The sequence below is a fragment of the Solea solea genome, chromosome 1, assembly GCF_958295425.1.
Source record: "Solea solea chromosome 1, fSolSol10.1, whole genome shotgun sequence".
Classification (NCBI taxonomy): Eukaryota; Metazoa; Chordata; class Actinopteri; order Pleuronectiformes; family Soleidae; genus Solea; species Solea solea.
This window is the reverse complement of record NC_081134.1, coordinates 12,295,578-12,308,067: the sequence shown is the minus strand read 5'-3', so window position 1 is coordinate 12,308,067 and position 12,490 is coordinate 12,295,578. Positions and strand designations below refer to the sequence as shown.

At 38.5% G+C, this 12,490-nt stretch overlaps 1 protein-coding gene across 6 annotated transcripts in view; it reads left to right on the top strand.

Annotated features, from left to right (window-relative positions):
• tnr (tenascin R (restrictin, janusin)) overlaps window positions 1–12,490 on the top strand; it is a 139,582-nt gene that overhangs the window by 50,542 nt on the left and 76,550 nt on the right. Inside the window, exon 1 of one of the 6 annotated variants that reach the window (XM_058640745.1) lies at window positions 5,593–5,664. The exons of the other annotated variants lie outside the window; for them this stretch is intronic. The gene's annotated coding sequence lies outside the window, so the exon portion shown is untranslated. Of the gene's footprint in view, window positions 1–5,592; window positions 5,665–12,490 lie in introns of those variants that run through there. 6 annotated transcript variants of the gene reach the window in all.

Here is a 12,490-nt window from a genome sequence, read left to right as displayed (position 1 = left end):
CACTCCCACATGCTCTACTCAGACTAAGCATTTTATCTCAGTTCAAAATGCCTCCTTGTGTTCCTTTGAGAACGACACTAAAATGTATTGCATCTGCTTTAATTTCTTAGCTACTTTCACATTTTTGAAACCCTTAATTCATCCATCTTCATTTAAAAGTACTGACATAAAGATCTTTCTCTCTGTTAAGTAGTTAAGGTCTTGGTTTTTCTTTTTTTTGCTTTCAGTCTTACACTTCTGTGCCTTTCCTCTCTCACCCCCTACTGTTTTTTTTTCCTCTAAGAAGACAAAGTCGAACGGCCCAATAGCATTTAATTGCTGTAGTTTTTATGTGGTCTGCTGAGAAGTAATAGCCACTCAGCACTTCTGTCCACAAGATAGATGCTGCTGATGCTTGTCTGGGAGTTGGTTGCAGTGGGGGAGCACACCCAGTGGCTCAAAGAAGTGCAGGTGAAGTAATAAAAGAAAATGGTTCGCTGGGGGAGAGAGAAAAAAAAAAAATCACACAATGGATTTAATTTCCTTATTGGAAACAAGTCAGTCTGGGTCACATACTCTGACATACACACACACACACACTCACACACACACTGGAAGAAACATATCCACCATGACACACAAACACACACGTGTGCAAACAGGGGTCAGAGAGGAGCAACAACTTGTTAGCAGCATCCATTCACTGTGACCAGTCCAGTAATGCAGTCTGCGCTTGCTGGTGGACAGAACACCATGTGAAAGTGGTTGCCGGGCGAGTCAGACTCAGAGATGAAAACGGTGGTAAATCAAACGGATTGCTTCAATATGTCCTGTATTTGACTCGGCATGCTCTGTTATCACACGCTGGTCACAAACCTATTATTTTTCTGCACCCTCCAGAAAATCTTCACATTACATTACCTCATCTGTCTGTGACCAGTTTAAGCCTTTCATTTATTATGTTACATTACACTGCTGACAATATGTTAACGTAATACATTAAATAATAATAATGATTAAAAAAAACACTATTACATTTGCCATTTTAAGTGATCTAAGGTCAATTGAAGTTAGGGACATGTGAGTACAATAATAAACATTTCAGTTATAGAATATAAAGTGAATTTTATAATTCTTTTCCTGGCTAGCCCTATGCCATAGCCATCTTTCCCAAATACCAATGTTGGGCACGTCACCTTAAAAATGTATTAAAGTTACTAGTTACTTCTCCCAAATAACTACAATTAGAAAGTAAAAAGTAAATATTGCACTACATTTGGCGAATATTGATTCCCCCCTTAATGAAACTCAAAAATTCAAGTGTATGCTCAAGTATTTATCATCAATCTGAATATAAAATATGTTTAATGAATGAAATGGACACTATTATTATACATTATTAACAAAAAACTTTATACACTTATCTACACTTATCTACACTAATTTAATGTTTTTTATACTCTACATATACATTCTTGCCTTTTATCTCAATGAGGGGGGAGTAATGTCTGTACTTCCAGTTTATTTTAATGACTTTATTCCCATCACTGCCAAAGACTGGGTTGGTCACCACAGGTGGGTCCACGGGTGGTTGCAAATTTGGAGTAAAATTTTTATTGAAGATTAATATTTAAAAAAGGGCCACATCTTTTCAAGGTTGACTTGGCTCCAAGCCTCTTCAAAATAATATTAGGTGCTATAAAAATGGCAGTAAAAATAGTCAGAAAACATTATATAATGCAAAATGTGCTGTGTTGTCACAATTTATTTTTGGTTCCGACGGTTTGTTAAAAAAGTGGGTCTCCATAATAAAGTTTGGGAAACACAGCTGGACAGTCTATTAATTAATTAATTATATTTGTCAACATTGAACTATATAATGTACACTGAGAGTGCATGACTTTGCTTAAAGTTTCTCTCGACTAGGGATATCCCATTCTCAAGTCTGACATTATCTGATCAGTTAAAAAAATAAAAGCCCATAATGGAAGCCCATTTATTTCAGGCTTTTGTGAAGTATTTGCAGAACTGACAGATAAATCTGTGTGTCACAGAGGTTATCACGATTTGTAGTAGCCATTTGAGGCAAATTGTCTTGCTGGTAGTAGATATACAGTGCTGTTGAGTGTTGTACCTTTAAACTTCAGTCAAGAATATCATTTATTTTATTGACAGTGACCTTTTTGGGGACCGGGGGGGGGGGGTTCGGGACGTCCCTAGTCTTGACTGGAAAGTAGTTTTAGAACCTTCACATTTATTTTATCCTGCAAATTCCTGTCTGTAATACAGAGTTGTCCATGGACATGTTCATGGCAGTACATGGATTTAATATAACTTCAGCTACACTACCTGAGAGGGAATTTAGTATGGATCACAGCAAAGTTATGTGATTACCTTTGAACTGAACCATGTCAGAATTTCACTGAGGAGTTTAATTGCTATCCATGTGAATGGGTTATTTTAGTCTCACCCCATGATAGAAATTCAAAATCTGAGTCCATGAAAAAGCAATTACTTGCTTTACTGCTTAACTGTTAAGGGGCTCTCATTATCTAGCTAGAACCATTCACAATTTCAATTCAAAGGAAGCTTCAATTTACTTTATTTACTGTCACACTGTGCAGTTTATTCCTCCTCTGTGAATAACCAACACTGAAAAACAGTCATGGTAAATTGTGACTAGTGCATTACTGAAGTCTGTGTAGCTAATGTGATGCCATTTGAAGGCTTGAAGAAAAGCCCATTACACATAACCGCTTCAAATTTATTTTTTTCCCCAAATGCAGCTAAAACAAATCACATATGTGGAGTTAGGCATTTACAAGGAAACTAACAAAAAAAATCAAAACACATTTTTAATGTGATGATGTCACAACACTCTTTAGGTCTAAAAACAAGGAACATAATTCAAATTTTGTCATGCAGGTATAGTTAGAGCATGGACGCACCAGCAAACCACTGCTAGATCAAAAAGTCATGTTGTGGATCATCCAACTTAAACCTAACATCACAGTCAAGTACCATTTGAGTAAATAAACAACTTAATGGGGTAAAATGAATGAATTCAATTACATTATCTTCTGTTATACTGTTGACATATTGCACTTTACACCTCCCATGTATACCTGATATACTGCACTTTACAATACCCACACTCACTTTCACAGTTGAGTTAAAGTGAAGATGTAAGATGCCCTTAAATTAGCAAATATATAGCCACTGACCCTAATTGTGCTATTAGCTGTTGGGCCTCAATGCACAATGGTGATCTGTATCTCCACATGACCCTGATCGGTTGTAAAATGTCCTATAAGAGCTGAATTAATAGTTGTTCTACCTCTTTATTGTATTGTTTCTAACAACTTTTGTTACAGAGCAAAAGTACATTTCTTTCAGCCCTGATGATCTATTTAAGTTAGCTTTCAGCATTCTACCTTTTCTGTCTATTGAATTGTCAAGTCACTCAACCAGCTGACATCTGTAGTATTCAAGGCCCTCTTCAGTCTGTTTTCTACCTTTCATGAAACACACAGTCTCAAAATATTATTGGGTGGATTAAACTGTTTCAAAGACACCACATTTCTGCTGTCTAGCTTGTGATTTCTACCTAGAAATGATTGAACAACTGCCATGAATATACTCCCCCCCCCCCATCATCTCATTACAATCTGCTGTATAGTCATGGATCTGTTACGCAAACTTGCTTCATTAGATTGCATTTCATGTCTCAGTGTGCACCTGAAACAGCGCAGTCCAAAAAAACAGCTTGCTGTCTTCTAACTCCTGCCGCTGTCAACCACATTTGTCATGTATAACTTCGAGCTTGAAGAATCTGTGTGATACAGTAGATTTTCCCAAAAAGTATGCAAGGTCGGATGAAACTGGATTTTCATCATAGTCGTTGGCACTTCCGCCAGCTCCTCCGGGGAGATCCTAAGTCTTCCTAGGCCAGCCGAGAAATATAATCCCTCCAGTGTGTCCTGGGTCACCACGTGCCTGAAACACCTCCCCAGGGTGGCATCCTAACCAGATACCAGAACCACCTCAACTGGCTCCTCTTGGCGTGGAGGAGCAGCGGCTCTACTCTAAGGCTGAGCCCGGCCACCCTGTGGAGGAAACTCATTGCGGCCACCTGTATTCGCGATCTTGTTCTTTCGGTCATTACCCAAAGCTCATGGCCATATAGGTGAGGGTCGGTAAAATCAACTGGTAAATCGAGAGCTTCGCCTTCTGGCTTAGCTCCCTCTTCAGAGACCGGTTGAACATCCGCATCACTGAAGACGCTGCCCCGATCCGCCTGGAAACTGGAGATTCCCATTTTGAGAATGTGCTTTTGTTATGGTGCAGGTTGTCCAGACAGTACTGTTGGGAGACATTTAGGCATCTAAGGCCCTCAGCTGGACATACTTATCTATTTAGTATAGGTTTCCGTAGAGACTTGGCAGAATGGCTGCCATTTGTCCTAGTTGAGCTGGCAGTGTGGTAACTATCCTGCATGGAAAACAGCCCCCGGTGAAAATTACTTTCCATTACTTGTGACTCCATCTGTAAGCTATGTTCCCTGTTGATAGGATAATTCTCTGCCTTACATATCCACATTACCTGTTTTTTGTTGCAAAATAATGGAGGCAAATATTGAAACCGCACAATGTAGAAATACCTCCCTAAAAATAGACTAATATATTCATCCTTTTCCTAGGTGTTTGGATGATGGATGATATTCAGCGAGCTGTGTGCTTCCACGGCCTCCATGTCTGGAACCTCACATATAAAACAGTGTCATCTCACAATAGTGTTCTTGTCATATCTGTCATGTTTTTTGTGTGTTGTTCTCTGGATAATGGCAGTGAGTTTCTGCGTACTCAGCATCATACAAGATGTATCGATCCTGTCCTTAGAAGGCAGTGAGTGGACGAGCATTTTACAATTCATTATTTTAAGGACACTTCTGTAAGAGACTTGTTTCATTAAATAACTCACAAATCCATAGTGTCAAATCAACAAAATGATCTCTTATCAAGTTGTGTGTTCACAGCTGTCTGTCATATAATGCCAGCATGTGTGTGTGTGAGTTATATGCCTGGCATGTTCATTTAGCAAGGCACTGAAGCAGATTTTAATGCCATAACAAAGCAAAAAAAAAAGCAGTGCAGAAACAATCTCTGTTCAAACACAGTTGAAGCAAGTTGCACAGAAAGGCTCCTCGGAGAGAGTGAGTCTGGGATGAATGGATCCTGACGCACACACATTTTATTTTGTTAAACATGTGGGTATTTTGTGTGTGTGGTTATTATTTTTACTGCATGTTTACCTGAAGTTGCAGGCAATCCTGAGAAGAGAAACATCTTAAGTTCTAACTCTTGCCTTGGTTGCAGCTACTACTAGCTCATCTCAAAATGGAGCAAAAGTTGTCAAAAACATGAAATAAGTGCAGTGTTTAAAAAACAAATCATTGTTGTCTACTTAAGTTTACAATCTTGTGGTATTTTTTTTGAGTACAATTTTCAAATTTTCATTCCCTATACACATGACTGTACTGCAATAGAGCCCTGCACAGTCTGTCCTCACACTTCACATTTTGCTATTTACAGACCTATTGGCTGAAAAATATGAACCTGTATTCAGAAGACTGTTGAAGGTATATAAAGGTTCCTGGGAATCGCCAGCTTTACTTGAACGACTGAGGTAATAGAAAACTTTTATCAAAGCCCTCTCTCATTTTCAAAATCCATTTTTGCTCATCGACAGGCAGAGCCATGTCCTGAGAGTATTGGAGAGTCTGCTGCTCAAAAAGATAACATATATATTTTATATCCCTGTGCTCGTGCAGTTGAACATGCATTTTTCTTTCCGTGGTGCCGCACAAATAATGTAGGGATCAATTTGTTGTTAAAAACAATTGAATCACCACCAAACACCATGTCCACCACAGACGTTACAGCATATGCTGAGATTTAGACTTATTGTAAGTCGCTTTGGATAAAAGCGTCTGCTAAATGACATGTAATGTAAAATTTTGCGGAGATCTCAAACCCTAGTTTTAACCTTTCACGACCACTGAGCCGCCAGAATCTCATCATCCACTTTAGCTACTGTAGCTAAAGTTAGGTCGTCATTTCCGAGTCAATACAAACGTAGAAAAATCGTCAAAATTGTTTTTCAAGGCTTTAGTATTTAAGGACATTTAAATTTCATTTCTTTCATTCATTAACAGTCACAAGGCCCAGCAGCAAGTATTAATAGTTATACATTATTATTCTGCGTGTCATCGCGATGTCATGGCAGATTTAAATTAATATTTTTTTAGTAGCAACAATTTTTGGCATGCACTTGGATAATAATATTAGTGCTCAAATTTGAGTTTATCCATCACATTTTTTTGTTTTACAAATATGTCATACAGTATTTAGATGCATTATGCATGCAAATATCCAAAAGGGCACAACATTGTTGTATTCCCAGGCAACATAAACGTTGTAGACTCCCACTGTAAATGCGTGATGTGTGTGATGACTGCTTGCGAGAATGTAAGCTTGCGGAGATGGGGATGAATCCAATAAGCTATAATCAGTTTCTATTTTTATTTGTCTTTTGATTGACAGACTTGATAAAATCACCATGTTTGTTCCAAAATATATACACGGATCAGATTTGGGTGACAGATACAGACCTTCTTTCCTTCTTCAACAGTCATTTATATTTTTTTATCCTACATTTAAATTTCAAAATACAATTTAAGCAACAAAACAAAATCTATATTACTACTGGAGTACTTCTAAAGCTACAGTGTGTAACGTCTGTCTATCTTTTATTCATTTTGAATCCACTGAGGACAAAACAAGAACAGCCAGTATTATTTACATTAAGTTTTACCAGAGTCGGTAAAAACCATCTTTGAGGCCAGCATAGTTCATTCATGTCCCAGATGGAGGAAGTCTGAAATGCACGTTCTCTGTAAGCCTGAAAATATAAAAGCCTTTATTTCAATCCGCATGTGCCTGGAAGGCAACACACACACCGCCGTAAATATGGCATAAATGGGGTACCGGGACTGCATCCAGACATTTTCATGCATCCGTGTTTTAAAACTTTAAACTTTAAATAATTAGTAGATCTGTCTTCTTCTCCCTTCTCCCAAAATCTAATTTTCTACACCTTGCACCTCTGCTTTGTCTCCAGGGGTGCAGAAATCACCTACAAATTACTCGCTTATGAATTTAATTGTAGATAATTGTTGGCTATGTTATTGCACATATTTGTCACACTGTGGAGCTGTGCAACATAATTTTTTATTGAGCGAGTCAACTCACTTTCTACCCTTTCGACTTAGAGTCGCACACACACACACAAATATGACAACAGAGGCTTGTGTGCGATACCTCCGCTGACTCGTTTAGCTGTTAGCTCCATCGGAAGTGCAGAGCCTAAGCTGACTGACACTTTTCAGATACTCCGGTGTCATAAGTAGGACAATGTTTGTGTCCTTCAGTGTCACAAAAAGCTAAACATAACATTCACCCTCACATAACTTGTCTTCTTCTGATGAGTAAAGAGGGCGTGGCTGCAAGCCAAGCTGTGCTCACTGCACACTCTGCTGGACTACTTGGTAATTACTTATTACTAATAGTTATTATTATACATGTTATTAATATAGCACTTTCAAGAGATGCTCAGAGCCACTACAGCAGTTTAGAGCAAGAAGAAAAAATGCACACTCTAACATGCAAAACATTAAAATAAACATACAAAAATAAGATATAAATCATTAAAAGCAGTCCTGAAATGCTGCAACTGATGTGATGTACGTAGAATTTATAGCTATTGCTAGTTTGCAACTCTTGTCCAGTACAGTATAATAATATATACATGATGAAACACGTTAAAACTACAATAAAACACAGAACTACATGCTAACATTACATAACGCATTAAAATGTAAATGCATATTCAGAACTACAAGATAAACTAGAATGCACTCAATAACAATTGTCAAATGACAAATATAAGACATAATCCGTACAATAAAATGTGATAAAACGTGCTAAAACTACACTTGATAGTACACTAAAACACAACTTGCAAGTCAAATAAACCTTATATACCGAAACAATTAATGGGTACAGCTCTGTTTTTCTATTAGCCAGCACTTAACCCATTGTTGTAAATAGTTTTATTTCTGACAGCCGACAGTCGACAGCCCTTAATGGAGAATGTGGATTCTCCAAATGTGGTCTTAAGAAGAGTTTTGGGGACAGAGTCCATCAGTCATGGTCATTTGCGGTGCAGGAATGTCACCGGGCGACATGAAAACAAAACACTGCTATGCTGAGAAACACATAGAAAGCTGTGAGAACTCATTTAACAGTGGGATAAATTAATTATTAATAAGTCACGACAGCTTTAATTAATGTCCCTGCTCTTATTTTTATTATGTCTGTCAAACCAGAGATGTTGTAGGTTTTACATTTGCTTGACATGCACATGCATTAGCTTCTTGTTTAATGTGCGTCCACATAATCTTTCTCTGTGATGTTTTACTACAGTAATAGCCTCTAATTCTCGTTTCCACTGGGAATATAGTATTTTTTCCCCTCGACTGTCTGTCTGCTCTAATAACTCCTCTCTGGTGAGCAAAAATTGGCCAAAGTGACTCTAAATGGAGCGATGTTTACATAATGTCTTTATGTCTAATCTGTATGTCATCACGAGCAGAACAAGCGTTATTGTGCACACTGCAGAGCTTCTTCTGTTGCTCACGGCTGAGCATGCGTTTAAAATTAGTGTTGGCTCATGCAAGAAATGTGTTGCTTCAAAAATGATTTATTGAATCAAACAGTGGTAGAGGGTTGAACAGCTAGCCTATGTTCAGTTAAGCATTTTTCTTCAAACATAAAGAAATGCACTAGCTTGTTATGTCCCTTAGGTCTGTTTTGCTTATCTTGTTTCCACTGGAGTGAGATTCAATAGAAATTGAGTGAGCGCTGCTCTCCACCTCTCTCTCTCTCTCCCTCTCATGCGCCCTTCTCATCCTCCAGGATATGCATGGCCAGATCTGCAGCCCCAACCTCAGTGCTCTGCTCTGACAAAGAGTGTGCTGTCATTACAGGCTGATGAATGTGTGTGTGTGTGTGTGTGTGTCTGCAACTGTGTGTCTGAGTGTGTATTTCTGCGAGAGTGATGAAACTTGGTAGAGATTGTATGTGCACTCCACAGGAAATATAGCCTATTGCGACATAGAGGAAACACTTCTGTGTTCTTTTCCTTAATGGTGGTACAATGTCTTTCTCAATGACTGTTTTCTAATAAAATATCTCATTGGCTGCCATGTATGAAAGTAATGGGGGGAAAACAATCTGTCAAACTATTGTTTTGTGCGTCACTGCTTGTATATTGTATTTTTGTAATGCAACTTCTTCTACTGACATTTTATCAATCTTGACTGTATGGAGTGTATGGATTTGTGCAAAAAAACATGAGCTACGTTATTACTACTATTACTCATACTACTAATACTAACAGGGCACATCATTATGCAGTTGGAGTGTAAAGGTATGTTCATTACAAGTTTGTGGCCTTTTTGCTCTCTTCCACACTAATTCACACTTTGCCCCACCAGAGAAACATTCTTCAGAGAGAGAGAGCAGAGAAGCAGAAACACTTAGCATATTTGTGGGATTTTTTTTTTTGTGAAAGCACAGAATCCTGTTGGAGGTTTTAATGTAAATGGAGTCTGTGTGAGTGTCTAAGATATGCCTCGGGACACGCACGCACGCACACACACCACAGTTTTGTGACTAATTTAAACTAGTCATGCTTTCATTATAACTTGTAAATATCTTTAATGAAACTGAAAGTGGGAGTGTCGTCGTAATGAAGTTGCTCTATATTTTCAGACAAAAGGTAAATTGCACTGCTGTGAAAGATAAATGAATATAAAACTAGAAGTATGTATTTGGGACTGTTTTGCTTCAAACTGTGACCCCAAAACCGAGTAATATCTACCGAACCATGACTTGCATGAACCGTTGCACCCTTACTTTAGAGCTCTGGTAGCTGACATCACACTATCTCATCATGCAACACACAATTCCATGGAGGTATGTAACTGGCAGCATATGTACCAGGCAATATGCCAGGTAATTCATCTCTTCACTGGCTATATTCATAAAAAGTGCAGATGGTGGGTAGCTGTTGTGCCCTGGGATACCAAAGCAGTTGGGGCCAATGGTTAGAGCATTTTACCAGATTACCAAAGATCCCGAGAGAGTGTAGAAGATGAAGCGATGGGAACCCACGGGCAACGGATTTCACTTGTAAAGTGAAATCGACCCAGATGTATTGAGTCTGTAAAGTTCTGTGATATTATTGCTCGATTTCCATGGATTTTCGGCGTGCCTCTGTGTAATCTCTGACAGCCATTCATTTTTGCAGAGCCTTCTTCTGCCAACATGGCGGCGTAAACCTACTGAATCACGTGACCTCTGAATATTGATGCTGTGTATATACAAGCTCGGCTGTTAGCTATACGTGTAGCATGTGTCTGCTTAATGATTCAATTTGATACAGTTGTGTCATTCAGCGCAGCCGGATGTTAAGTCTCGTTTCTGTACTTGACAAAGGCTAACCTTGGAGACAGGTATAAATGTCAAATATTTCATGTGAATAAAATTTTTATGATATGGCCGTGAAAGGCATCTGAAGTCTGAAGGATTTACCCTTCAGAGGAGGAATCTGACAACTGCAATGATCAGTATATTAACCTCTGCTAGAGTAGCATCAGTTAAACAGTTGGATTCTGTGTGTTAGACTTTGCTCCGTAATAATTGAGTATGCTTGATGGAAACTGTTTCATACTTACTACAATGCAATTGGAAAAATACATGGTGCACTGACCGGTAACTGATCTTTTTTGTAAATAATGAGGGGGCGACGGTAGCTCAGTGGTAGAGCGAGTCGTCTTTCAACTCGAAGGTTGTGGGTTCGATACATAGCTGCGTCTCATCATCCTTTCCGCACTTATAAAGCCCTATGCTGCTCTGAGAATTTTGCACTATGACTGATCCGTCACTGTCAGCTACTGAGCTGTATTTCATTGATCCTGATTGATTAAGTAATTAGATGACGGTCTAAACTCATTATTTATGCAACCTTTACTGCGTGATGTCGTGTCTCTCTGTCTGACACGTCATGCAAATATGGAACATTTCAAACACCTAACAGTTTCTCTTCATATAGATGTTGTTTTTATTTCACATGAGGGTGCACACTGCTGTTGTAATACACTGTGAGGAGACCCTCATCAAATTAAACACTGATGTGTGCACTGTCCACAGTAACTTCATGCCACTGAAGTTTAAGCAGCAGTGCTAGTCCTCTTGTTAGTGTGTGGTTAATTCTGACTTTAATTTCCTGCCCTACAGAGATAACAGATGTGTCATTTTCACCTTCCTTCACTTGCATTAACGGTGTCGGTTGGCTTCATTATTTTTACCGACACATTGGAATGATATCTAAATTAAATCCAAAGACGTATGAGCACAATTCTTTACTAATTACCTTGGTTAAAAAGAGACGAAAGGGTCAGTTTACTGTTGGTGAGAGTCACACGCAGTTATTTCCGTAAAAATCGAATTCCTCTTTTCATTCAAATGTGAGGATTTGTTGAAAGATATTTCAGTAAAATCAGAACAAGAAATGACTTTTATCAGCTTCCTTTGCTTTGGTGTATGTTAATCAGAATTTAAAGCTTAAAAAAAGAAGAAGAATACTCTGTTTTCCCTAATGTTTTTTTAAAGCTAATTAAACCAAGCTTTTACCTTTTTATGAGTGCAATTGAAAAGGGTGATAAGAAAAATATCTATAATCATTGAACTATGACTAAACACAATGATTTCTTAGACAGTTGCAGTGTAATTACTGTATTGTGACTGTTGTTTTTTTTCTCTTTGTTATGTCTCTCCCTTTTATGATGATTAGAGAAGCATTTTTAGCGTCGCCATTGCCCTTTGGCATCTTTTCACTTTCATTATGTACTGCGTGAGATACAAAATGGAGTACAAAACTTTCTTTTTCCAGTCGGAGCGTTCGACCGAACCTGTTTGTTGACACGTTAACCGACTTTTATTTTCTTCAGGAAAACTGTGGCTCAGAACTCATTTTTCATCGGAGTAAAGGGGGCAACGGCAGGTTTTGGTGTTGCAGGTGATGAATGGTTAGTGGGAGGGAATCCATCTGCTGCATCAACACAACAGAAATGGGATCATCCACTGATACAAAAAAGGGTGAGAGAGAGAAGCCCCTGATTCATACACAAGAACAACACACACTGTAAGGCACAGTGAAATTGTGTGTGTGTGTGTGTGTGCGTATTCAAGAGCATGGAAGATAGAGGGGATGTCTTTCAATCTGTGTTACCCCCCCTCGCTCTCTCTCTCACACACACACAATATAATTTACAAGTAGCTGTGTGCCGTATAGACTAAATACCAACTATCTATCATCTGGAGAATTT